Below are 25682 nucleotides of genomic sequence, written 5' to 3'. Positions count from 1 at the left end.
TCTGTTTACCCTAAAGACAGCTGAATTAATAACATCAATTATACACTTTATTATACGCAAAGGAAACAATTCATTACAAATGAAAATGTATAAAAGGCTCTCACTTTGATAGATACAAGAAAACAAAGATAACTGAGTATGGATAAAGTACTGGCAGGGCACGTGGGGACGTCATTTTTGAAATCTTATCTCCTTAGCACTGGTTTAACATGAGACAATGAGGAAGTCATTTCACCTGCCTGGACAACAGCTGAAAGGATATCCACCCTGATAAGGTGTATGTGGAAAGTACTTTAGGATACTGTAAGGAATGAAAAGTTTATTAAAAAACAAAGGCTTTTAACTCAAACTTTATCTATCTAAATGAATACTTCTACAAACCAATCAATAAAAAAAACATTTACATGAGTCTTTATGGAAGCCATAATTTTGTCTTCTTTATTACCTTTAACTATCCATTCATCCATTTTATTAAGGTACTCAGAACCGACTGTAAGGTCTTGGAAGCCAAAGGCAGGCAGGACCTGACCCTGGATAGGGTGTCAGCTCATCTAAGCAAACATGAATGCACATATTCACACTTCTTCACACCGGGCCAAGTTAGAATCACCAAATGACGAAGATTACACACTCATTTTTCAGAGTATCTTAATTAGCATACACAAAGGCCATCTTAAAACATAATTAATTGATGTATATTACAGTTAGGTTGCTGTCAAGATTCTCAACTGAAGGATCAATACACATGCAGCTGCTTTATTGACAGCAACTGAACATATTGCTGAAGATACTGAACCTACTAGGCTAGCAACATGGTTACTTTAAATCATTAACTTCACATTTTATAAATATGTAAAAAAAAAATTGGTAGTCAATACACTTGGAATCACTCTTAATAAAAGGTGGATTATAGAAAATATGTGGTACCGCAGCTAAAACTTAACCGGCTTGAACACCAACTACATTCTGTGCTCATCAATTCAAACAACAATGGTCACTCCTGAAAAGATGAGAATGAGAATAATTCTCCACAATAGAGGACCACTCCAATCCCAGGGCCCTGTCAACAGTCACAGCTGAACCCCTCAAGCGTTCATTTATACAATTTCCTCAGCGTTTGTCAATATTCTCAGTGTTTGCTCAACAAGGGAGCAGAATTTAATGGATATGTGACTAAATGAGCTTTGCAGTATCAGCAGCGTGACTCGAATAGAATGGTTTAGGACAGAATGGTGACTTGATTAGTGTGGGAATAATTGGCCAGTCAGTTATGGGCTCCATCTATTACAAATTACGAGGTTGCAGTGCTCACCCCTAGAAAAAAAAAAAAAAAAAAAAAACCTTAGCAGATATGCCTTGAGCCTATTATAATTTTAATTTTGCAGGATTATCCTTTATCAGACAATTTAAATTTCAACAAATATTTTAAAAAGTCAAACAAAAGGAAGCTTTTAACAACTAAAAGCTCATAATATTTGAAATATAATGCTCAGGGAAATGGACAGAATAATTAATATTCTACGCTAGATTTAAAGTAGATACTTTGAAATTGCCAGTCTCACAAGTTAGCATATAAATCTGACTGTTTCATGACTAAAAGTGTGCTAAAATTTTCAGTTGGATCAGTTTTAACAAACTATGTCTATAATTGTCTGATTATATATATAATTATATACAGGTATATACATTTAATATAAAAGCTATTCTTTACAAATGAAATAAAGCATAACTCTTATTTTGTAAACCTATAAAATATTTTGACAATGCATTGCTGGTTACAAAATACTGTATAAAGTCAGAAATACTAAACATACTATGTATATGTGCGATTCAATAATTCATAGTACTTAAATACTGCAACTGAGATAACGAGAAAATCTATTAGACGATTGATCCCACATTATGAGTGCTAACAGAAGAGGAAAAGAAGTTTTTTGAACTAAAAGTGGGCTATGTTGCTTATTTTTCCTGGTCCACTTAATGGCTGAGAAGAACAAGGTAAGCAAGCATAGCAGGTTTGAGCCCAGATGGTCCCCACGCTGCACTTGGCACTGTGTTTATAGTTTTGGATGTTTTATACCTATTGACCCCTCTCTTGATCTCTCCAGGAAAAAAATGACATTCTCTAAATGATTAGAAAAGAGCTAATGCAATGTGCAGAATGTTGTCTCTGCTTTGGCGGAAATTCCCAGCAGCTTTTTAGGAACTAAATCATTGTATTTATTCATACACTACACACTCACACAAACACACTTGGATGGGTCTTTAAATGCCATCCTAGCTGATTTAAGCAATTAAAACTATGTTCATTTGCTCAAGTGATTTTTTGATTAGATGATAAGGTGCACTTTTTGCATCCATATATTTTTGGAAAATTAAAGATAGAAGGAAAAGATAATACATACTATACACATGTCTACAACTGAAACAAATTGCATTAATTGATTAATAAAAAGAAAAAAAATCATTAATAATGAAATTATTTCATGGTGAATTTGTACCTCATTATGTTTAATTTTTTATATAAAGTGATGCAGTATATAACACAGAACGGCAAACATAGCAATTACTAATAACAGCATGTATAATAAGACTAATGCTACAGGAGAAACTCAGTAACAAATTACAGATTAAATGCAATTCTAATTCCTCACCCTAATCATAAGGATCTGCACTGGCAATCGGAAGGTTGCCGGTTCAAATACCGTAAATGCCAAAAAGGACTCTGCTCTTTTGGGCCCTTGAGCAAGGCCCTTAACCTGCAATTGCTGAACACTTTGATGTAGTGAGAAAAGCGCTATATAAATGCAAAGAATTATTATTATTATAACTACAAGTTCACGGCACATTCTAAGATTTGCTATGGAAGGTACAACAGAACATGAGGGTAGGTGATTTCAAATTATGTACAGATACCAAAACTGATAATTGTGACAATAAAAATATACTTTATAAAAGACATGTTTTAAAGCCAAGCATTATACATAGAGTATCTGAAAAGAACAAAGATAGCATAAACAAAATTTTTTTTTAAAATAATGCAGCCACATTTAATATGAATTTTTGGATATACTCTGTCTTAGGTGGAAGGGTTATAAGAGCTTGTGTAAATCCCTTACTACGTTTCATCTTTCTCTCTGTTCACCCTCTATATACTTCCTTAGGTTTTGGACATTTTCTATCCCCTTTTCTCTTCACTAATATTTTTTACTATTTGCCTGTGTTATTGCTGTGAGCAGCATATTTGTGTCATATATCCCACAAGCTGCAATCACACTCTTAATTGCCAGTAAAAATGAAATCAGCATGTAAATTATGATTTCTTATCAGTTACAAGGTATGAAAAACAAATGAGCCAATAAACTTAATTCACTGTTCTTTGACACTGAATGTATTAAGCTGCAGTTTAACAGTAAACAAGAGATTAAAATAAATATATACAAGAATGTATTGATTTGCTCAAAAATTAGACTAGATTTCACGTGTCCTGGAGTGGAAAATCTTCAGTTTTTGAACTGCAGTCTGTTTTTTCTGAATTTTAATTATTTTGCTCAAGTAAAACCAGGATGAGTTAGATTTAGAGGACTTTAATTTACTGGCACTGAAAGCATCATTTCGTATACATTATTCCTGTACTGTACCAATAATTTAGGTATCTGTTCAAGTCAGTTTCTTTTTCAGTTAGTTTATGATGTGGAAATGGGAAATAACTTGGGAATTGAAGGACTAGGAATTATAGAATTAGTTTATAGCTTGAGAAAGGAAGAAGTAAGGAAGTACTTGAAAGATCAAACTCTTTGATTAGAGTTATTTGTTACCAGGACAAGTTAGCCAATTTAAAGTGTGCAATGTCACATGTCCCAAAACCTGACTTGTGCATTTTAATATAAATATAGCTCATCTGAAAGACCAAACATGACAATGACAGAACCACAACAGAGAAAATGACATCAGAGATTAAGACATGTGTGACCATTTCATCTGGACGTTAGAAAATGTAAACTATGAATAACACCAATCGCTAAATTAAAAGCCGTCCAGAACAACATCCACCCCTTGACATCTCTGATTTTCAGTAAGCTTTTCTAAGACAGTTTATATCCAGACTATTTTATTTTCTATTATATGTTCTCCTATGTTCATGATTAAGGTTGAAATTTGAGGTCTTATTGCTTGTTCCTGTTATGGAAGCCACTTTTGTGTACCATTGTCAGGGTCTCATCCTGCATTTCTAGGGGCATGGTCTCTGTGGTCATGACCTTAATTTAATCAGCAGACAGGATAAAAGGTCAGCCTTTTGCACTTAGTCTTATCCGATCTGCGGATAAAACCTTACATATTGTTTTGAATTCTCTTTGTGATTAATTTTTGTGTCTTGCCTGGTTTTCGACTGCCTGATTATTGACTATGATTTTTACCGCTCATCTGGGTTTCAGTTGCTTTGTTGTATTTTCATTTTCATTTTTTTGCCTTTTTGCACACATCTCCCGGTATAACTCAAGAAACTAGTTATCTGTTTTCCTGCCAAGTCAGGACATCTGTTAGGTATTGTTATATGTTAATAAATACCATGTTGCTTTAATATTTTCTACTAGCAAACCCGCAGCGTACCATACGCCGCATAATCAGGCCGCTTTTTTAATGATTTTTAAGCACAGGGAGAAAATTAACATTTGAAAAATCGGTAATGTAATAAATCACCAAGAAAAGTAACATTGTAACAATGCACGGAACGAACCAACATACAATTGTCCGTGACTGAAAACTGGCGGACTGCCGTTGCGTCTTCTCCTCCCAGAGCGAGGGATCGGAGTGGACGGTGCTCAGGCGTGGAGGGCGGAACGGGAGGAGAGGGGACGGACGCCCATTCTGCCCCCTCCGTCATGCTAGTCTGCTGATTTCTCGTTTAGTATGCACTGCCTGCTCATGTGCCCACCCCCAACTCATCACCTGAGTCGTTTTCCTCTTTGCACAGTCCACATGCACCTGTGACTTTTCATTGTTCTTTGCGGTTTTGGCTGCTTTTCTATATATAATCCACCAAGTCACCCAACCACGGTAGTAGTTAGGGGGAGGGGGTGTGTACAAAGGGCAGGGACGTAATCAGTGTGAGTGTATGACCCGCTAGCCAACCCGCGGTGTAGCATACGCTGCATAATTATGTATTGATGGGTGAACACTTCCTGAACGACACAGTTGTCCAAATAGAAGTGAAAACAAAATTGAGCCCAGTGCATTCTTTAACTGCCTTGTAACGCCGTGGTAATGTTGCTGCTTTGCAGTAAGGATACTGTGCAAGATTTTGGGTTCGCTTCCCGGTTCCTTCCTGTGTGGATAGCGCTTTGAATACTGAAAACACCGGTATATCAATGTAATGAATTATTATTATTCTTATGTGTCCAGCGCTCTCTTTCTCTCGCGTGCGCGCCTGTATGTGTGTGTGTGTGTGTGTGTTGCTCGCTCGCTGCACGTGTTCCTGCAGGCATACCAGTAAGTGAATGAAAAGATGGAACTCTGGAGAGAGCAACATACAACTGTCTGTGACTGAACACTGGTTTTGGCAGATACATGCATATTGGCCCTGTGCCTTATTAATTGTCATCGCAAAGGCAAATCTAACAGGAAATTGTCTTTGTGTTAAAATAAAAGGCAAATTATCCGCGACAAACAAACTGTTTTACACGCTGCATACCAACCCACGGCGTACTATACGCCACATAATCACGCCGCTTTTTTAATGTTTTTTAAACAGGGAAAAAAATGAACATTTGCAAAATCCGTAACGCTGCTTTCAGTAAGTACAGTGCACACGTGTTTAATTTGTCGGCCACTTTTTGCCAGCCGTCTTTTCTGGTTTGGGCTACTTTTGCAGTGTTACTGCTTGTGCATATTAAGTCTTGAAATCCTTCAAGTAACTAATTAACTAACTAACACACACACACCCAGCTTGTGTGAAAAAAATGTGCCCGTTCTTTCATCATTTTGTTGCAGCCTATCAAAGACTTGCTGATCATGTTTTCTAGACTCAATATACATTGGCTTTTCACTCAGCGCGGGGGCGCGCATTCATCTTGGATTATTACATCCTGCTAGAATAATTTGCTACACGGCTGCGTTTGAAAAACCGACTTATCCCGGATGAGTTTCACCGGCATTAACGATTAGTAATCTGGTTGGAACAAAACCCTGCATCCACAGGGGTTCACCAAGACCGAGTTTGGGAAACTGTGTGAGGAGGGGTAGAGTTTCTGGGCGGGGCTTCGTTGTTCCTTTCCCATGGTTTTTGATGGTGGACGCGGTCGGGTGTCGTAACCGAAAAGAATAATGAAAAGTCAACATGGCTCAGAGGTGCATGTGGACTCCTAGCACAAACGAAAGGGACTAACTGGGTGGTCGGTGAGTTTTTGCGTCCGGGCACATGAGCAGGCAGTGTGAATGCCTAGAGAGTGAGGGTAGACGTGGGCCGGGGAAAAAGGAGTGTTGTTGGGCGGGGAAACGTCTTCCGTGTTCCTGCAGGACCATCTAAGAAGACGCATGTTTGTTGCGGATGCGGTGGACGCCGGTCGGGGAATAAGGAGTGTCAGTGGGCGGGGAAACGTTTTCCGTGTTCCTGCAGGACCATCTAAGAAGACACATGTTTGTCGCGGATGCGAATTGCTGTATGCAGTGTGTTAAACAGTTTGCTATGGTGAAGGCGGTCGTGCATCGTAACCGAAAAGTCAACGTGGCTCAGAGGTGCATGTGTACTGTAGCACAGACGAACATAAATGACGGCGTTTTTTCCGAGTCGTCGCGTCCGAGTTGGTGGCCGTGGCTCTGCGAGTTGTTGTCGTATCCAATGGTCTTAGAGTTGGTGGGCGTGGCTCCTTCCTGCGTGTGCCATTGGCGTCTTACTTGTCGGCGATTTAGTGAATCCACGCCCCTTCCGGCGTGCTTTCTATGAGTGGCTACTTGTCGGCGGCTTAGTGAATTATATATATAGATACTTTGTAGTTTACATAGAGTGATTGAAATAATAAATAGGTATCAAGTTTATCAAGGCTACCGAGGTCGATCGTCAATAATTAGAACAACTGCAGTAAAAGCAAGTAGTTAGTAAGTGGTATATAACCAAAAAAGTTTTGTGTGTGCCGCGATAACACCTGCATGTTTGTTAGAACTGGTAATAGGGAGTCCCTATGTACAGAATCCTATGTAGAATATTGTGGAGTGACTGCCAATAGGCACCACTCAAGACTTTGCCTGTCAAGGCTCACTATGTGTATGTGTGTGTATCTGTTCTTGCGTGTTAATCTTCAAGGGCGTGAGTAGATGAACCCAGAAAATGTTCCTGGTAAGTTTCACAAACTTCATAATAATAAAATAATTTATTATTACTAATTTATCATTCTTCTAGGTTTATTAACTAGTTAATATAGATATGTATTTGTATATTTTTATTAAGAAAACCTTTGGTAATAATAGGTAAAACAACAACAGAAGAAACACTCCTGTCATGACACATCTGATAAATGCAATGCATTGTTCATGATGCCTTAAAATCTTTATTAAAGTTTGAACTTTGTGATAGATAATTTAAATTACTGACTGAGAGTTTTATTACAAATTAATGTTACAGTCATGAAGCAGAAAAGTTGAAAAATGCTACAAGAATTTCAGAAATTATGACATTCATATTACCTGGGAGAGACAGCTAGCCTCTTCTTTAGATTCTCATCTACTACACAGAGGAGCCAAGTCCATAAATCATAATTTTCAAAAGAAAATTGTGCCGACTGTTGCAGAAATTACAAAACAATTATTTGCATTGTTTCTAGAACTACCCACAAATCAAACTGTACAAAACAAATTTAGGAGAGTCAATGTCTATGCATGTAACATGTGAAATTCAAAATCTCAGTGATGCTCAGTATACTGTATAGCCCCCATCTGTTAATGATATGTTGTTCTGTCAGATGTTTATCAAGAAATGAATAAATGATATCAGCTGAAATGAACCATTGTGATATCTAACTACAGTTTACTCATAACATCTCATTAATTCAGCTCATACCAAAATTTGAAACATCTAGTCTCCTTTAGTCAATGGAAGTGACATATTACATCACATATTATTACCCTTCTCAAGTGTAATACTGTACACCTGATTGTAGAACTTGCACAGGCTGTAAATTATAGCACAACTTTGTTAAACCCACTTGATGGAATTCAGGATTTCAGAAGCAAGAGCCTATTCCTGTAGCACTGAATGCAAGAAAAGAATCAGCACTGGACAGGTCACCATTCCAACACAAGGTATATGTATGTACATTCCCACACAGTGGCCAGATTAAAATCTCTAAATAATCTAACGTCTTTCGGGATCTGGGAGGAAAACTGTTCCACATCACCAATGTCCTGGTGTGGGGATTGAATTCAGGACACTGGATCCATGAAGCAGCAGCACCTTTAAGAAATTGTAATAATTTTTTAGATTATTACTGTTATAGTATATTTTAAGTGCATGAAATACGTAACACACTTAGCTCAATGGCATAGTGGTAGCACTGTTGCCTAGAAAGTAGAAGACAGAGGCTCACATCCTGGGTGCTTCCTGTGTGGAGTTTGCATGTTGCAGGTTTTGTCCTGGTGCTCCAGTTTCCCCCCACCACCCAAACACATGCAGGTTAGATGAACTGGCCATAGTGTGTGTGTTCACCCTGTGATAAGCTGGTGCCCTTCCAGGGATTACTCCTGTCTGGGATAGGCTCCAGCTTCCCTGTGACCATGCCTTGGAAGATCCGGTTAAGCTGGTAGATGGATGGATGGATGGATGGAGGGATGGATGAATGGATCACTTAAATACTAGAACTTAAGTTTACTTGAATGCTGTCAATTAAGGAAGATCAACTGTGTTAGTCTACTAATCCCTGTCTATAACAAACTTAACCTTATTAAATATAGCCAAATGAAGGAATCAAAGAATAACACTGCTCATTATTATATAATTATGAACAGTTCAAACTTGACAAAAATATAAACAAAAAGACAAAAAAAAATACACTGAATAAACAATACACCACTCCTTAGTTATTACAAATAAAGGATATTCGAAAAATATCATAATTAAGTTATAGAACCAAAGTGCATCAAAAAATGTAAACACTTAACCTTTGCCAATGTTGCTACTTGAAAGGTACAAGGTGTCATACTATATGTCATTTATCACTACACTCTATTGTATCCCCCTGAATGATGACAATAAAATATATATAAAATTATTTATGTAATTATAATTTTATTTGAAATTGTAAAAAACATGAAATGATTTAGCATCCATCATGCTCACTATGCTGTATATAGTTACATATGCCTTTTGTAATGAAAGGCAGTAGGCTAAATGGGTAAGTCCTGACAAAAGCTGAACCATTTCAGGGTAGCACAAGGCCCTTTAACTTAAACAAATGGGACTGGATCACTCCGTGAGCAAAGTTTAGGTGGTGGCCAAGGAGGCCTGAACCCTAACTGATGCACTACAATACTAAAATGAATCGCCAATAAACATTTTCATTTTTCATTAGTTTTTAACGTTACAGCTACAGTAATGTAAATAATCTAATAATCAATTAATACAATAATTAAGTTCATCCTACTCTAAGCAGCTCTTCCCTGTAGGTTGCTTATCCTGAAACAAGCAGAGAAACATTCCTGATATCAATTTCAGATTAGTTTACTGCTTCACATTTAGCTTGAGAGGGGTCACTTCAACTTACGTATTTTGTAAACAGTATTTTACTTATTTACATTGTCAGATAGACAGTCCTGTTGGCAAACAGATCATCAGTTGTCAGTCTAAGCTATTACACAGAGTTGTGCATACCCACAACTTATGCCTGAATGTGCTGCCTGTACAAATAGTGCTACCAATATTAAACAAAAATGTTTCTTCAATAAAATTAATAAAAAATGATAACACTCCAACATTCAAAACAGTTTATCACAGAATGCACCCAAATGTTACATAATGCATATATTCTCTAACTTGTTTAAAAAATAAGAAAATATTGTACTTATTTGGCCACAGGTACAATAAGTAGACAAACTAAAAAAAAATTCTGTTATTTAAATATTGTTAACAGTACTTGTTTACTTTTTCACAATTTCAAAGATTTTAATGTGCTAATGTGAGATTTAGCATATATTATAAGTTTATACTGTATTATGAACAACATATGATATGTAACTTGGGATATGATGCAAATATATAGTAGTATGGGTGTGACTCTAAATAAAATGCATTTTTTTATGGTTTTCTGGTCCCTTCACCCTAAATGTCAAACTTTGCCCATGTACCACTCATTACAAAGAAGCACCAGTGCCAAGCTATCTATGGGCTCTTGCCTCTTTAACAGTGAGAGAAGGATCAGGCATACATATGTAGGAATTAAATCCTGTATGTGCAAAAACCCTATCAATACAGTAAAATTCAATACTGCATTTGTTTTATGTGTTGGTAGAGGTCATTATGGGGTGGTCAGCCTGGATTTCAAACAACACTTCTGATGGCTCAAGGTTAAAGATCGTTCCTGGTGGGAGAATTCTGCGTGTGTGCCTCGGGCACACTTACAAATGGTCAAGGTGCTGTATTATTTAAACACAAGTTATATAAATTTTACAACAAAGCTCATTTGTGAAGCTGGTTTTATTTTATGATCTACTTATGTGGAACTTTGAGTTTGACCATTGCTTAAATTACCAAACACCCTGATATTTTTATAATGTTTTATACAGTTTCCCATTACAGTGTATTTACAAAATAACGTCTCTGTGATTACCTAACTGTAGTGTTACTAAACATTATTACCACATATAGTATTATTAATTTGTGTTTTTATCAACCAATATTTTTCTCGTTTGTTGTTAAAGACTTATCCAGATTTAGACATGTTTATACTAATAACGTTTACATTTAAGATTTGTATTATTTTTCTTGTTACAGTATCAGTGTCGAAAGATTTAATTTTATATCAATTAACTACAAACTAAGAAGTTGTATCCTAACATGCAGTAGGCATAAAACAAAATTCGAGATAAACAGGCTGAACATGAATTTAGTGACAAATCACCACACAGTGTTTTATTTCACATATTAGTGTATTATAACACAAAGCATTAACAGTTTTCTGCCTTTCACTGTATGTATGTTGGTGTCTTTGCTGCACACTTGAATTTTCTAATGGTTCTAACAATCCGCCCTAACTAGCCTTCCAAATCTCAGAAACAAGTTAAAAGGTTCAAGCAGACTCCCTAACAAATGTAAATATATGTCTGTATGATATGCAGAATATCAACTAAGCCAGCAAGGATGATGGGCTGAATGGTCTTCTCTTATTTGTAAAATTTCTTTTGCTTTTAAATCAAAATTTAACTGAAGCAGAAAAAACAAACCAGAACAAACAAGATGACTGACTGTATATGCATTCTCTGAAGAGGCCTGGGGCATTTATGCCCCACCAAATTAGTTCATGTTTTTTATTTTTAAAGTTCTGACTATTGTCATGTGATTTTATTAATTGGTTTTATGTTAATCAATAAAACGGATGTTATTTTGCCCACTAAGTGTGAACAGAATTGCTAAAATAAATTGTGGTGCTATACACAGTAATAATTGATACAAGATATACAAGTCATATTTTTAAAAAGGCAATTAAAATATAGTCATCAATTAATTTCTTTTCAGAATCTCTTAGTCCTATTTATAGTAACTATGGAGAAATGCCTGTGCATATTCTTCTTCTTCTCAGTAGAGCAAAGAGCCATCATGAATTGTATTCAACATCTGTCTGGTTTTAAGAAGCATTCAAAGGAAGCATTCAAGGAAGACCCTCATTAACAAGTGAAGTACATCACTCCCAGAATTTCAAGCAAAGAACAAAAACATTTTTTAATGTACATTTTAAAAGATCCTTTTTATCTACAGTATACCATATTCCATATTATACATACACCCTAACAGGAATACTTAATTTCAATTACATTTTCATTTATTTATTTAGCAGATACTTTTATCCAAAGTGGCTTATAAAAGAGGTTGATATAATTGAGTAACAACTGCCTGGGGACTGTTTGAGAACAAGTGTTACAGGACAGGGGTACACAATTACATCCTGGAGGTCCGCAGTTGCTGCAGGCTTTCCCTTTAACCAGTTTCTGAATTAGAACCTGTTTATTTACAAATAAAGCAATCCTTTTTTTGGGCTTAGTTTTAGTTAACTTTTACAATTTAGAACCCTTAATTGCCTATGTTAGTTTTAAATAGCTGAATTTAGGTTTTCATTTTTGCCTGTTTCCATAAATAGCCATTTGTTTATAATGAGGTGCAAATGACAAATGACAAAGGAACCACCAGCTCTCCAGCTAACATGCTTCCATTTGAACCTGTGAACATGCATCATAAAATATCTGTGTTAATGAAATGTTTTGAATAGATGGGAGAGAAGGGAATGGCCACAAAACATATGGATAAAGTCCTCAGAAAACAAAATTGTTGTGGAGAATGAAAGTACTAATACGCCATATAATTAAATATCTAGTTTTTTATAATCTGTTGGGCCTGGCTTCTGATTATGAAACTGGTTGGAAGGAAAACTTGCCACTACGGACCTCCTGGAATGTAACTGAGGATCCCTGTACTACAACATGTCATAAAAATTCTTAGCCCACCCAGCTTGTGGTTGAGGGGATCTTCTGTATTATTTTACATCAAATGAATGTGTTACAGTAGTTGCTAATAAACAAGAATAAAATAAAGCATTTTAATACCCCTGCGGTGGGTTGGCACCCTGCCCGGCATTGGTTCCTGCCTTGTGCCCTGTGTTGGCTGGGATTGGCTCCAGCAGACCCCAGTGACCCTGTGTTTGGATTCAGTGGGTTGGAAAATGGATGGATGGATTTTAATACCCTACAATATGACTTGTGCTGCTTTAGTTCAGAAATTCCACAGGGGATAAAGCCCCACAAAGTTTCAGGAATATTTACAGACCACAACTAAATTATTAAATAAAACTATATAAATATAAATAATTACAATAAAGTATATTGTTGATGTTACATACTTTTTATGCTAGCTTGCTAGAAACGGGGGTGCTGTTAGGTGGGGGAAAGAGGATGATTTCAAGGGTCAGTGACTGACAGGGACCCTCAAAAATATTGGAACATAATTTTTATGTTTTTTATTAGCAAGTTATTGAAAAAACATTTAAAAGAATACATTTTCTCATGATTTAGAAAATAATGGTTTTTGCCAAGGGCGGCACGGTGGCGCAGTGGGTAGCGCTGCTGCCTCGCAGTTGGGAGACCTGGGGACCTGGGTTCGCTTCCCGGGTCCTCCCTGCGTGGAGTTTGCATGTTCTCCCCGTGTCTGCGTGGGTTTCCTCTGGGCTCTCCGGTTTCCTCCCACAGTCCAAAGACATGCAGGTTAGGTGGATTGGCGATTCTAAATTGGCCCTAGTGTGTGCTTGGTGTGTGGGTGTGTTTGTGTGTGTCCTGCGGTGGGTTGGCACCCTGCCCGGGATTGGTTCCTGCCTTGTGCCCTGTGTTGGCTGGGATTGGCTCCAGCAGACCCCCGTGACCCTGTGTTCGGATTCAGCGGGTTGGAAAATGGATGGATGGATGTGTGCTTGGTGTGTGGATGTGTTTGTGTGTGTCCTGTGGTGGATTGGCACCCTGCCCAGGATTGGTTCCTGCCTTGTGCCCTGTGTTGGCTGGGATTGGCTCCAGCAGACCCCCGTGACCCTGTGTTCGGATTCAGCGGGTTGGAAAATGGATGGATGGATGGATGGTTTTTGCCAAAGGCAGCAATCCACACACAATCTACATTGCATTTCCTCCCTCTTTTTTAACCAGAATGGTTCAGCCTGGACCTCATGAACTTCAAATTTAGCGCAGCAATCCCCACACACTTAATAAGTTGCTACCCAGTGTTTGATGCATTTTCATTTGCTTTGTCAGAGCCAAATTCCTTCCTTTCATCATTGGTATTGGATAGTAATTATTAGGGTGGCCAGGTCGAAGTTCAGATTTATTTGGAAAAGTTTTTGAAAGCAAAGGCAGACATTTGATTGTAAAAGAATAGTTGTTTATTTTGGAATTGTGTTATTCCAGACAGGCTATTCAAAGCTGCTGTATTTTGCAGTGATGGTTTGTCGCATCAATTGCATGATTGGCCTTTTCGTAATTTTGAATGATTAGTATATTCTTTTCTTATCTTCATTAGTAAAATCTACAGCCACACCCCTTCACAACAAAGTTCAGGACAGTTTTTATTTCCTATACCACTTTTTGACCTACAAGTTACTCAGAGTATTAGTACTCAGAGTTTTAGTACCCTAAGAGGTTTTGTTCTACACCTGATCCCATTCAGATTCACTTATAAACATGAGATTGCTGACTGTTGTTTATGCTAAGACGTTCTCGTTATTGCAAATAAAACATAACTGCTATAATTATGATTTTCCTTTTATTATTATAAAGCTTTAAAATCTCCACTCTTTCTTGGTGTCTATGTAAAGCACTTTGAGTAGGTAGAAAAGTACTATGTAAATGTAGCTAAGTGTCAATAATAGATTTTTAGGTAGTTCAACCAATACATGATGTCACAGAATTAGTCTCTTTCTTAGGTGGTCACTGGCTTGACTGGCTTGATAAGGCATAATTAAAATATTCAGGCCATGTTTATTAAAATTTTGATGCATCTGTAAAGTTGAAAAAGTTACTTAGTTAATACCAGCTGTTCTTCGACTGCTGGCTCCATCTGCAGCACTCAATCAGCATTCTGCGCTAAAACATTACCAGGTGTTTTTTAAGCTGGATGCATCCTGTATATCTTGTAATTTTCTTTAAAACTTTGCTCTTTATCAACTTATACTTTCCTGGTAAACACACCAACTCATTGTACAGAATTTAAGTTGCTTTGAAAAAATCTATTAAATAAAACAGGATGAGGACTCAACATTTACAGATCATTACAATGAAGCATTTAGCATATTCAGTTACTTCATTTGTGAGACACGAAAAAAGGCATCATCTTATTCAAATGAGTCATATTGCCACAATTTATATGAAAGTGATCATTTTCTGGCCTCAAGCAACAAAATGCCATTTAGCTGGAGAAAAATAAAATAATGACTGCCTTTAGTCCGCTGGGAGATTTTACTTGGGCTTGATGTGTGTAATACACATGCGTGCATATTTTTTGTTTGATCATGTCCCTTAGCACACACAGAGAAAGATGTTTTCAAGCACCCATTATATTTGAAGGTTGCAGAATCCGCTCAACATTGTCATAAGCACTTTATGCTTTGCAGTACAAAAAGTGAAAATATTAATGTAGCAAAGTGCGATGCCTGCTATCCCAATAAGAACTTGCTCACCAAGCTGTCAGTTCTAGACTGAAGACAAGATGGTTGTGCTGATGCTTCTGTTATAGAGTGAACTTGTACGATATTTTAATGGCTCTTATATTTAAATAACAGTTGGCTGAAAATCGCTATTATTTATTCCTGCTGGCTTTTGTTTTTGATGTTGCCGTCGTTGTTACCATAATTAGATGTAATAAAAGTGTGTATAAACAAGTAGCACCTTGAATCCTTAACCTAAGTTCAAAAGTATCTAAATATTTACTTATTTTTAATTTTAATACTGTGTACATACCTTTTTTTGGATAATGTGACAGCCCTATTAAGTATGGGACTCTGCTAGAGCTGTACCAGCCTATAGGTAAAGTTACTGAAAGCTTTGAATGGAGGTGGGGGAGTATACACAGGGTACAGTGCTGGTTTGGTCTGGGCAGGGGCCAAAAATAATATCCTTTTAATGGGTCCAAACCTCTAGCGGTGCCCCAGGCTGGAAATATTCTTTTATAAAGATGATTAAAAAAAACTGTATAATATACATTGCGTGCATACCCATCAACACACAACTGTCATAATTTACATACTGTTTATCAAGTTTACCACTCAAACTGTTTCAGTCATCTCAGCGACATATGAGGTTGTGGATGAGCAACATCCTTCCAAAAATTTTAAAAAAAAAATGTAATGCAGATCTCTGCTTGGACTATGGAATTTTTAGCTAATATACAATAATTGTTTACTATTTATTACATGTGTATAAAGTATATACAAAGCCATAACAGAATAAATTATTAAACATAAGGAAAAGGGCTGAATGTAAGTCAAGGGTTACCTAAATTAAAGTTAAAGTTGAAAGTGCCTGAGGGCTCTGGCTTGTCTTAGAGAAGATTCCAACATAATTTTCCAAGGCTAGAATAAGGAAAATGAGTAATAAACACCCTCCAGAAAGTGGGGTTAAACTGATGGGAAATTCCACTAAACACCCCACCCTTAACAAAGCGATGCAAAGATCAATAGGACTATCCACAAAATATCCCTTTTTATGAAGCACTGTTCAGAATAATGGGAGAATTGACATGAGTCATAAAATACTGGTGGCTTTAGTTGATTGGAGGAGATGATAAAGTTCTGCATACTAAGAGTCAGATGATGTGATGTATTAGATAAGGTGATGTAATCAGAAACAAAAGTATAAAAGCAGATGAATTGTTTAATTGATTGATTACTCCATGGACTGAGTCATTTAAGCATAACTCAAATAAAGCAAATAAAGAAATATTCTGCATTCTCATCTGGGATCCATAACTTCCTTCTTTGAAGATAGAGACAAGTTTTTTCCATGATAGGACCTCTGGCAGAGAATGATGATTTTATTGTAATAATTTCTTTTATAAAGTACATCTGGGGAAAACTGCCTTGATCTGACGTAGTAAATTAGGCCTCTTTGGAGAACATGCATAATTTTAAATAAATGGATGAAGTTTATATGTACACTCAAGGAGTTTACTAGCTTGTTCCAACATTCATTCGAGGGAAAAAGTGTTAGAAGTCACTATATGAGATAAAGGTGCTACTGAATACTGTTTTAAATTAAAGGAGAGCACTTTTTCAAAACACACACAGATTAAAATAAGGCAGTGTACTACATAAGTGTAATATCTAAAAAGAACAAAATGTGGATAAATGAGAATTAATACACTAATTTTGTTATTTGTGATACCATCACCTAAACTAGTGAATCTAAATATTACAGTTTTTAATTCCTACAAGAACTGAGGTTTGTCTCTTTTTACATAAGAAATATTGGGATGGTTCACTGTTAATTAGGATGGGTACTGTGCAGGTCAGACTAGGGATCCCAGTTTTTCCATCTTTTAAATAAAGGTCTATGTTAGTTTTGCACAGACTGAGCATTATAACCACCACTGGTCAGCAGCCTTGCTGCCATTTAAAATAACAAATTGATACTAAAGCATCAAATGATGCCTGTCAAATTCACCACTCATTGTTATTTGATTAGATTATATATACTATAAAGAAGTGAACAAAGTAAATAAAGAAAAAGGTAAAAGGGAATGGTGCAGAGTAATAGAAGACTGTATCAGCAAATGCATAGTCAACCTTAGAACTGGCAAAAGGCAGCCATAGGTGAACAACAAATGATGAAACTAAGTTATACTGTACTTGAAAAAATATGTATTGGCATGAAAATTGAATTGCATATTTGAAAAAACAAATCTGAGAAAATGGAATGTATGTTAAGTGGTTATTTTTCTAAAAAACAGTCTTGAAACCTCAAATGAATAGCAAATTTATAACAATAACAAAACCATGAAGGACTTAGCTTTACAGTAATTTATTAAGGGGTCTATTTTAAGGAACTTTCAAAAATTACAACAACCTGCAATTAATCAGTGTAATCTTAACTATATCTATTGACTACAGCATAGACAAAATTCAATGTGTGTATTTTCACATCTAAGAGAGTTTTGCCACATTTAGAATTGAATTCTTACATTTGTTTTTCATCTTGAATTGAAATGAAATAAGTCATAGTTTTTACTCTTTGGTTTTCAATTATTTACACGTCACCTTGGAATTGGTTATGTGACATCGCTTTGTTGTGCTTCTGACATCACATGGCACTACATATAAATTTGGCAGTGAATGTGTATTAATGTTATTCCTCAGTGGATACAAAATATTCTTTCTTCGTTAATGGTAGTTACCTTTAAAATAAGTAGGCATCACTGTCACATGTTGGGCTCTTGGCACTTTGACTCTTGATCTTTGCCTTGCCCCTTTGATTTTGGCAGCACGGTTTTGTTTTGCTTACTTTGCTTATTTTGATCCTTGTTTTCCATTTTTTAACTTATTCTCTCTCATTATTTTCCACTCATTTTTCTCAAAATAATCTGCAACACCTTCCGTGTCATTACATTGACATTTTTAGCTTCTTTCTTCGATCTCCATCAGTGGACTTTGGGATAGCAGCTCCTTATAAATTAATGAATGAGTCTTAATCTCTGTTAACAATCAGTAGTAAACAAAAAATGGCAGTGCATACTAAAAAATCCTACATTTTTTTTGCAACCTTGAATACTTAATGTAGTGCATGCATAGTTCACCTTCAAATACAGAGATGTGTTTTAAACAATGGCCTGCTAATGTGGCAGGAAAGGAATTGCTAACGCAGACAAATGAAAAAATGTATATGGAGATAACACAGTAATAAAAACACTGTTAGTCGTTGTTAGGTTTCTAAGAAATGTTGAGTGATTTATGAGTGATGACGAGGTTATGCACTTTTCTTCTCCTTTTCTCATGAGAAGCATAGCAAAGAAATATACCTACCCTATGACTATGTTTAATGAATTTTATAATAAGTTACTAGCAATTTAAAAAATGTGTTACAAAATATTCTTAGCTACTTTCAGATATTTGTAATTACAGTACTGTAAACTGGGATCATCAATGGAGTGTTTAATAAAAACGGCTGAATTGAATTCTTTTGGCTCAGTCTGTTTGTCCAATTTCCACCAGGTTCAACTATCGTAAAGGAGAAAAGCCAAATGTAGATGGAATGCCACTTATACTCACATGCACACACACACACACACTTACTGAAGATAAAACTCATTTAGAGTCATCAGCCTCCAGAAGAAATCAATGTAGAGACACAAATTTGCAAACTCCTCAGAGTTGCTGACATGGCTAGGATTTGAAGTCAGATCCATAGAGCCATGAGATAGCAGTACTAAACACTGTTTGAATATGCTGTGATAACAATAAAAATGCATATTGGAAAACCAAGTATTTAGAGAAATTAGGTGAATGGGATTGATGTGTTTTGGGGTTGAATGGCCAGTTCTCATCCAAACTGTTCTAGTATTCTAAAACTGTTTTATTATAAATTAACATAATCACAAACACAACAACAAGAAAAATAAAAAATAACACATTTTTTAACTGCTGTACTGGCTTGAGATTCTTCTCTGAAGAATGATTCCACGTACTTCACAGAGTCCCTTCTCTGTTTGATACAGTATGTCCATGTTATTGAATTGAACACTCCACAGGTCTGTAATGCTAGACATCAAAAAGTCTGCCAATGAAGGCCATGTTTCCGTTCAAATGGCTTGTGCCTCTTCATACTGTCATGAAACAATCTGATTAGTGCCACAGCCCCTTTCTCCTGCTTTACACAGAGACAGCACCCCTTCAATTTCAATAGGAAACACATATTCAGAAAGAAATATGTATTTGACACATCAAATGACGTTAAACTTTGAGGTTTACATTAGAAACAGCTAAAAGGGCAGGTAGTTCAACACTGTAATGGCCACTTAAATGGTGTGGTCAGCAATGTTTAGGCGCATGTCTAATTATGCCACCTATTTCTCTTTGCAAGACAAAGGCCAGAGATTTGTATTCTATGATGCAGATGTGTAATTTTCTATCTATTTATTCTTGTTCAGCTATCCTCATTGGTGCCTCTTTCAGTTAAACCTGTGAATTAGAGCAGGCATGTCAAACTCACTACCATTGGTGGGCCGCTTCGACTGCCATACGTGCGTCAGTGGGCCGCACTGTAACAAATACTATTATACTATTATACAAAGTTACTGTAGCTTTCTTTCCAATACTGAAAACTTTAAAAAATGTAACACTTAAAGTTTAAAGAAAAGCAATTTACTTCCATACAATCTCTGTACAACAGTGTACAATTAGAGTCTTTGCCTCTTAGCTAGGTCCTTATATTATTATATTATATTCATTGCTTATATTGGAGTCTTACAGTGTGAGATCTATTTCTTTTGTCCCGACACTTGGCATCTCTTGTTAGTAACCAGTTCATCAATATCAGGCTTGAAATCTTGTGCAGCTGCAACTTTTATGAGGGATGAATGGTGCTCGATGGTAAGTCTTGAGCGATGTGGGATTTTGGTAGCTTTCATTAACAAAAACAATTGCTCATAAAGGTAAGTGCTTCCGAACGTAGACAGTAATCTCGATGCCAACTTACGGATCTGCACATACGAGGGTGGCAGGTAAGCATACAAGCCTGGCACACCAACTTCGTTGTATTTTGCCTTCAGAATAGAATCTGGCTGCAGTTCAATCAATTCCATTTGAATATTCTCAGACACATTCTCAATGTTGTAAGAGTATGGTGACGTAAACAGCGCAAAGTTCTGTTCGTGTGAACTGAAATTACGAAAACGCTCACTGAATTCATTGCTCAGTAATTCAAGTTGGAAAACAAATACTCCAAAAATCTAATTTTACTTTACTAAGTTTACTTCAAAGTTTATATTGTAAAATAAGCCAATATGCTAAAAGCCCCCTGACCTACACTAATTTTACAAACTCAAAATCACAAAATTTGTTAATAAACAACTCAGCAACTTCTTGCGTCCACTTCAGATCTTCAGCTGTAGTCTGCACTAACTGTTCGTTACAATACTAGCACAAAATTACTTAAAACTAGAGCAAAAAACGTGAAAATATGCGAGCTATTACTACTCGTGATGGTCAGTTCTGCCCAGTGGCCAGTCTCAGCAGCCCAGCCAGTAGTGTAGCCTGCCAGGGGCGTCTCTAGGCTTGTGGCGGCCATGGGCAGAGAAAGAATTGGTGGCCCCTTCGCGAACCAATGTCAATATGGTTTCTTATGCATGGCAGATGGCCACATCCGTTGCGGACACTGCATAGCTGCCTCGTGCTCATGACACGCTTCTATATGCGCGTGTCCATAACTTGAAAACCAAGTGGTGGCCCATGATATTCTCATTATGACAGAACGTTATAATACTACATATAGCTTACTGCTCTGACTCGAGCAACATTAGTAAATACAGTGTACTAATTAACAAGAAACACAATGTTTTTCGGCCACATCGCCGTCAGCTGTGTGTCGTTATTTTCTCTTTCTGTTTTATATTCAATATATATTGGCGTGGCGGTCCTGTGCAGGTGCACAGTTTGCACATGCCTAAGGCCACCCCTGCTGCCAGGCTGCTGCATCCTAGCACTTCAGTTGCGACGTCGCGGCTCATTAAATTTGGACAAGGCTCGTGGCTATACTAGCAGATGATGTTTCCAGTACCGTAATGCCATGAGAAAACGCGCTTTTGTCAGAAGGCAGAAGCAAGAAAAGTCAATAAGTAACGCCGAAGATGCAGAATGATTCAATCACAAATGATAGTAATCATTTTGTACAAGTTTAGCGCTAACTAGGATCTGTCATGTGGGCCGCACAGATTTCTGTTGCGGGCCGCATGTGGCCCTCTGTTTGACATGCCTGAATTAGAGGCACACAAATGCAATATGCATTGAGGAGCATACATATGTAACATTACATAAGGGAACTGTTGTTTCCTTTATATGGCTCTAATATTATTTTATTGTTTATAGAAACAAATCAAAATATATAATAAGTATGAAGACATGGCAAAATTGTTAAAATATATTAAAATTAAAAATGACATATAACATGACGCAAAAAAAACAAAAAACTATATTTTCTTGAAAAGGGCTCGTAAACAAGTAAACAGACATTTAATATTGTCTCCATAAGCAAATAACAACCCTCTGTCAAGCTGCATTTCAGACATATGGAGAAAAAGGTGATTTTATACTACCAAATTCATGGTGTTCTATGTACTGCATATTTTGTAACCAGTAGGGGGACCCCAACCCCAGATCCAATAATGCCAATACAAGCACAGATTCAAATAATGGAATTTTAATCCACCAAGCACTTTTTACAATACCGTACAACCAATAATCACATGAAACAATGACTCTTTGCCTCCAGTTGAGTGCTGCCCACTGGCTCCTGACTCTGACTCCCAAAGGTAAGGCCTGGCATGACTTTTTGGTAGCACTTCTTGGTTGTTTGAGAGCCAGGGTTAGGGTTAGGGTCCCCCATTGACAGTGCCCTCTTGCAGCACCCATGGAGCCTGACATGTTTGCACTTCCAGACTCCAGTTCCCATAAATCCCTGCGTGTGTCCAAGCTGGGACTCCTCCAGCAGACCACTGCCAACTAACGTATGGGGAATGGAACTGCTCCTGCCTCTAGATTCTGGTAGTCTATCCCCTGGCACCTTCCATGTTGTCAAGAAGTCATGCCATCTTTCAACCAGGATGCCCATCTGTCCTCTGTGGCACTCACAATATAAACTACTAAATAAATCAATGCTAGCTCCCATGTGACAAGAAGGAAAAACTTTACTGAAATAGGCTTTAACGCATGCAGGTCCCAAAAAGAGATCAAAAATGCAGTGTAACAATTTTTATGCCCTTTACCTTGAGTGAATAAGCTGCTCTGATTTTGAGAAATGGAACTGTGTATGTTATTTTCTATTATACTAGCCGTGCTATGTGTCTAAGATGGGTTCCAATCTAAGTAATCAGCTCAGACCTCAGCGTTAATGATTACAGTGCACCATGTATTGGATTATATTTTGTAATGCATGTAGTAGTAAAATGCATTGCATTTGTCATTCCTACAGATGGTGCATCACAAACATTCGTGATAATGAAATGCATTACTACAGATGTTTGTGGTGTAGCATCTGTTGGAATGACAAATGCAATTCATCTGTCTCTGTTATATGCCATTTGGTATGGGATTTGTAAAAGCAGCGTTAATGTTTGTGATGTGCCATCTCTTGAAGTGAAAAACACAATGCATTTTATTAGTACAACTGTTTGTAATGTTTTGTAACTGCTTGTAAAGTTTTCTCTGCTTTATACTAAAGCAGTGATGGATTATAATGCACATTTTATGAATCCTTGAACAATTAATCTAGGTTGCAATGAGTTAAGCATCATTTTTAAAACTTCAGTATATGTGAGTGAGATAAAATGCCTCTCATATATCAAGAGTCAAATTCATGTTGGCTGATTGAGAGGGGATGAGGTCATTATCATGTACTGTACTGAGTGGTAAATGAATATGAATATGCATTTATGCAAATATGGCAATTAAAATGTATAAAGCAGTGTGCACATGGAATGGAAAGGTATGTTTAAAAAAATAACCTACCACAATACTTGAAGACCAGTTTTCAAGAATCTTGTTATGATGAAGGAGGTCAGGCATAAGAGATTGAAAGATTATAGATAAGCTCTAAGAAACACTTTTTTTAGTAAAAGATTTTGAGGATTAGGGTAGTGTACCAAGCCCTAAAAGCAAAGAGTGCTTGTAAAACAATGAAAGGTGATTCATCATGCTGGACTAAGACACAGAAAAATGAAGGCGCAACAACATCCCAAGAAAGGATACAGCACATCTCTGCTCAACTGGAACTCAAGAACACATATGCACAAATAACAGATTATACAGCACATACAATACATCTCTTTCTAATTGACACGAGATGGTATTTATTGTAGAAAGATGCTACACAAAATAAAGGTTTACTGTCTGATTGTATCTCATTATGGTGCCAAATTTATGAATTACAGTAATTCCATGTTCACCTGGATTGTGCAAAGGTTTAAAATTTCTAGAAGAGTGAAACAGCAACTACCTGATTTGTGTGTTACACCACTGAGATAAGCAATTAAAAAAGGAAAAATGTACTAGATGAAAAACAATATCTCCAGAAAATGGCAAAATAATGGTTTAAGTCTTGTGAAACACTTTGTCTTCATTAATGTATAAAATAAATCATTATCTGAGATTTTGTTGAGTACTCAATATTGGATACCTTTTTACATAACAGATCATGTCTACAACAAGTGCAAAAGTACTGCTTGAACAGTGATTGAACTTTGAGAGGATTCTTAGAAAGGATTATTGATGTACATAACACTGGCACCTTTCTGAAATGCTGTCATATTAAATGGAAAGAATGATTTAACTATGCGAAAATTGTGAGGTGTGGTACAAATATTAAAACTTAGGACAGGGCTGACATATATGTCGGATGGTGATTGCAGTCTGCAGAGCTACAGCCACTCAAAGCCTGTTCTCCTTTAGCATTAAGTGCTACAAGACAGACCACAAGCAATTATCTGTGTGACGCTAACTGGCACTTATGAGTGCCAGTGGGAAGTACCCATCTGTCACCTCAGAAAAAAAGGCAAAATAACTTGTCTGCTGTTGAGAAAGAATGCAGTGAGTAAGGCAGTTCTTCTTTGACAGTAAATATCAATTCTCTTTAGGGCAATTTAAGGTGCATAGAATGCCTCTTTTAAACAGCATTGTTTAGAAACGTATGGTTACCAACAGCTGACATCATGCTTTTTTTTGAGCCTGTACTTTGACAAATATGTCCATTTCAAACAGTGAAGATAAGCATGTGTAACAAAAATTACGTTGTAGTTTTTACTGTCATTATCCCATAATAATTTTTGTGTGATTTTTTACAGTATATTAATAAAGGTTTGCCTTTTCAAAATGTGAGCACTTTGCCCAAGAAATAATAACAGCATAATAAAAGAAGATCATGCAAAATTCACAGAGGAAGCACCCCTACCTCTAATGTGAACCTACACTTGTGTCAAGGACGGTCAGTCCTGAAACGTAAAGTATAGTTTACTACAAGAGATGCATATTGCACTATCAGTAGCGTATGCGCTTGTTTCCTTACGAAGTCAAACAGTTTAAATAAAAATCTCAGCCATCCAGCATAGTCACTTTTCTCACTCCTTCATTCTGGTAAATGGTACAGGACCACTGATACGCACACCAGTATATTCAGGAAGAGTTTCTATCAACAACAAGTTATAAAAATATTATAATAAAATTCCACTTTACTGGGAACACCTTGCTAGTACTAGGTTGGACATCCTTTTGCCTCCAGAACTGCAATAATTCTTTGTGGCAAAGATTCAACAAGGTGCTGGAAACATTCCTCAGGGATTTTGGTCCATATTGACATAATGGCATCATGTAGTTGCGCAGATTTGTCGGCTGCACCTCCACGATCTAACTCTCCTTTTCCATCACATCTCAAAGGTGCTCTGCTATATTGAGATCTGGTGACTGTGGAGGCCATTTGAGTACAGTGAACTCACTGTCATATTCAAGAAACCAGTTTGAAATAATCTGAGCTTTGTGATAAGGTGTGTTTTCTGCTGGAAGTAGCCATCAGAAGATGGGCACACTGCAGTCATAAAGGGATGGACATGGTCAGTAACAAAACTCAGGTAGGCTGGGGCATTCAAACAATGCTAAATTGGTACTAAGGGGCCCAAAGTGTGCCAAAATAAATATCCCCCACACCATTATACCAGCACCACAAGCATGAACCATTGATACAAGGCAAGATGGATC

General features: G+C 36.8%; 1 protein-coding gene across 1 annotated transcript in view; it reads right to left on the bottom strand.

Annotated features, from left to right (window-relative positions):
• Positions 1-25682, bottom strand: part of rorb (RAR-related orphan receptor B) — a 161588-nt gene that overhangs the window by 88626 nt on the left and 47280 nt on the right. The window lies entirely within an intron of this gene.

The sequence above is a fragment of the Erpetoichthys calabaricus genome, chromosome 5, assembly GCF_900747795.2.
Source record: "Erpetoichthys calabaricus chromosome 5, fErpCal1.3, whole genome shotgun sequence".
In the NCBI taxonomy this organism is placed as follows: Eukaryota; Metazoa; Chordata; class Cladistia; order Polypteriformes; family Polypteridae; genus Erpetoichthys; species Erpetoichthys calabaricus.
The sequence above is the reverse complement of the archived record's forward strand: the minus strand, read 5'-3'. Positions and strand labels throughout refer to the sequence as shown.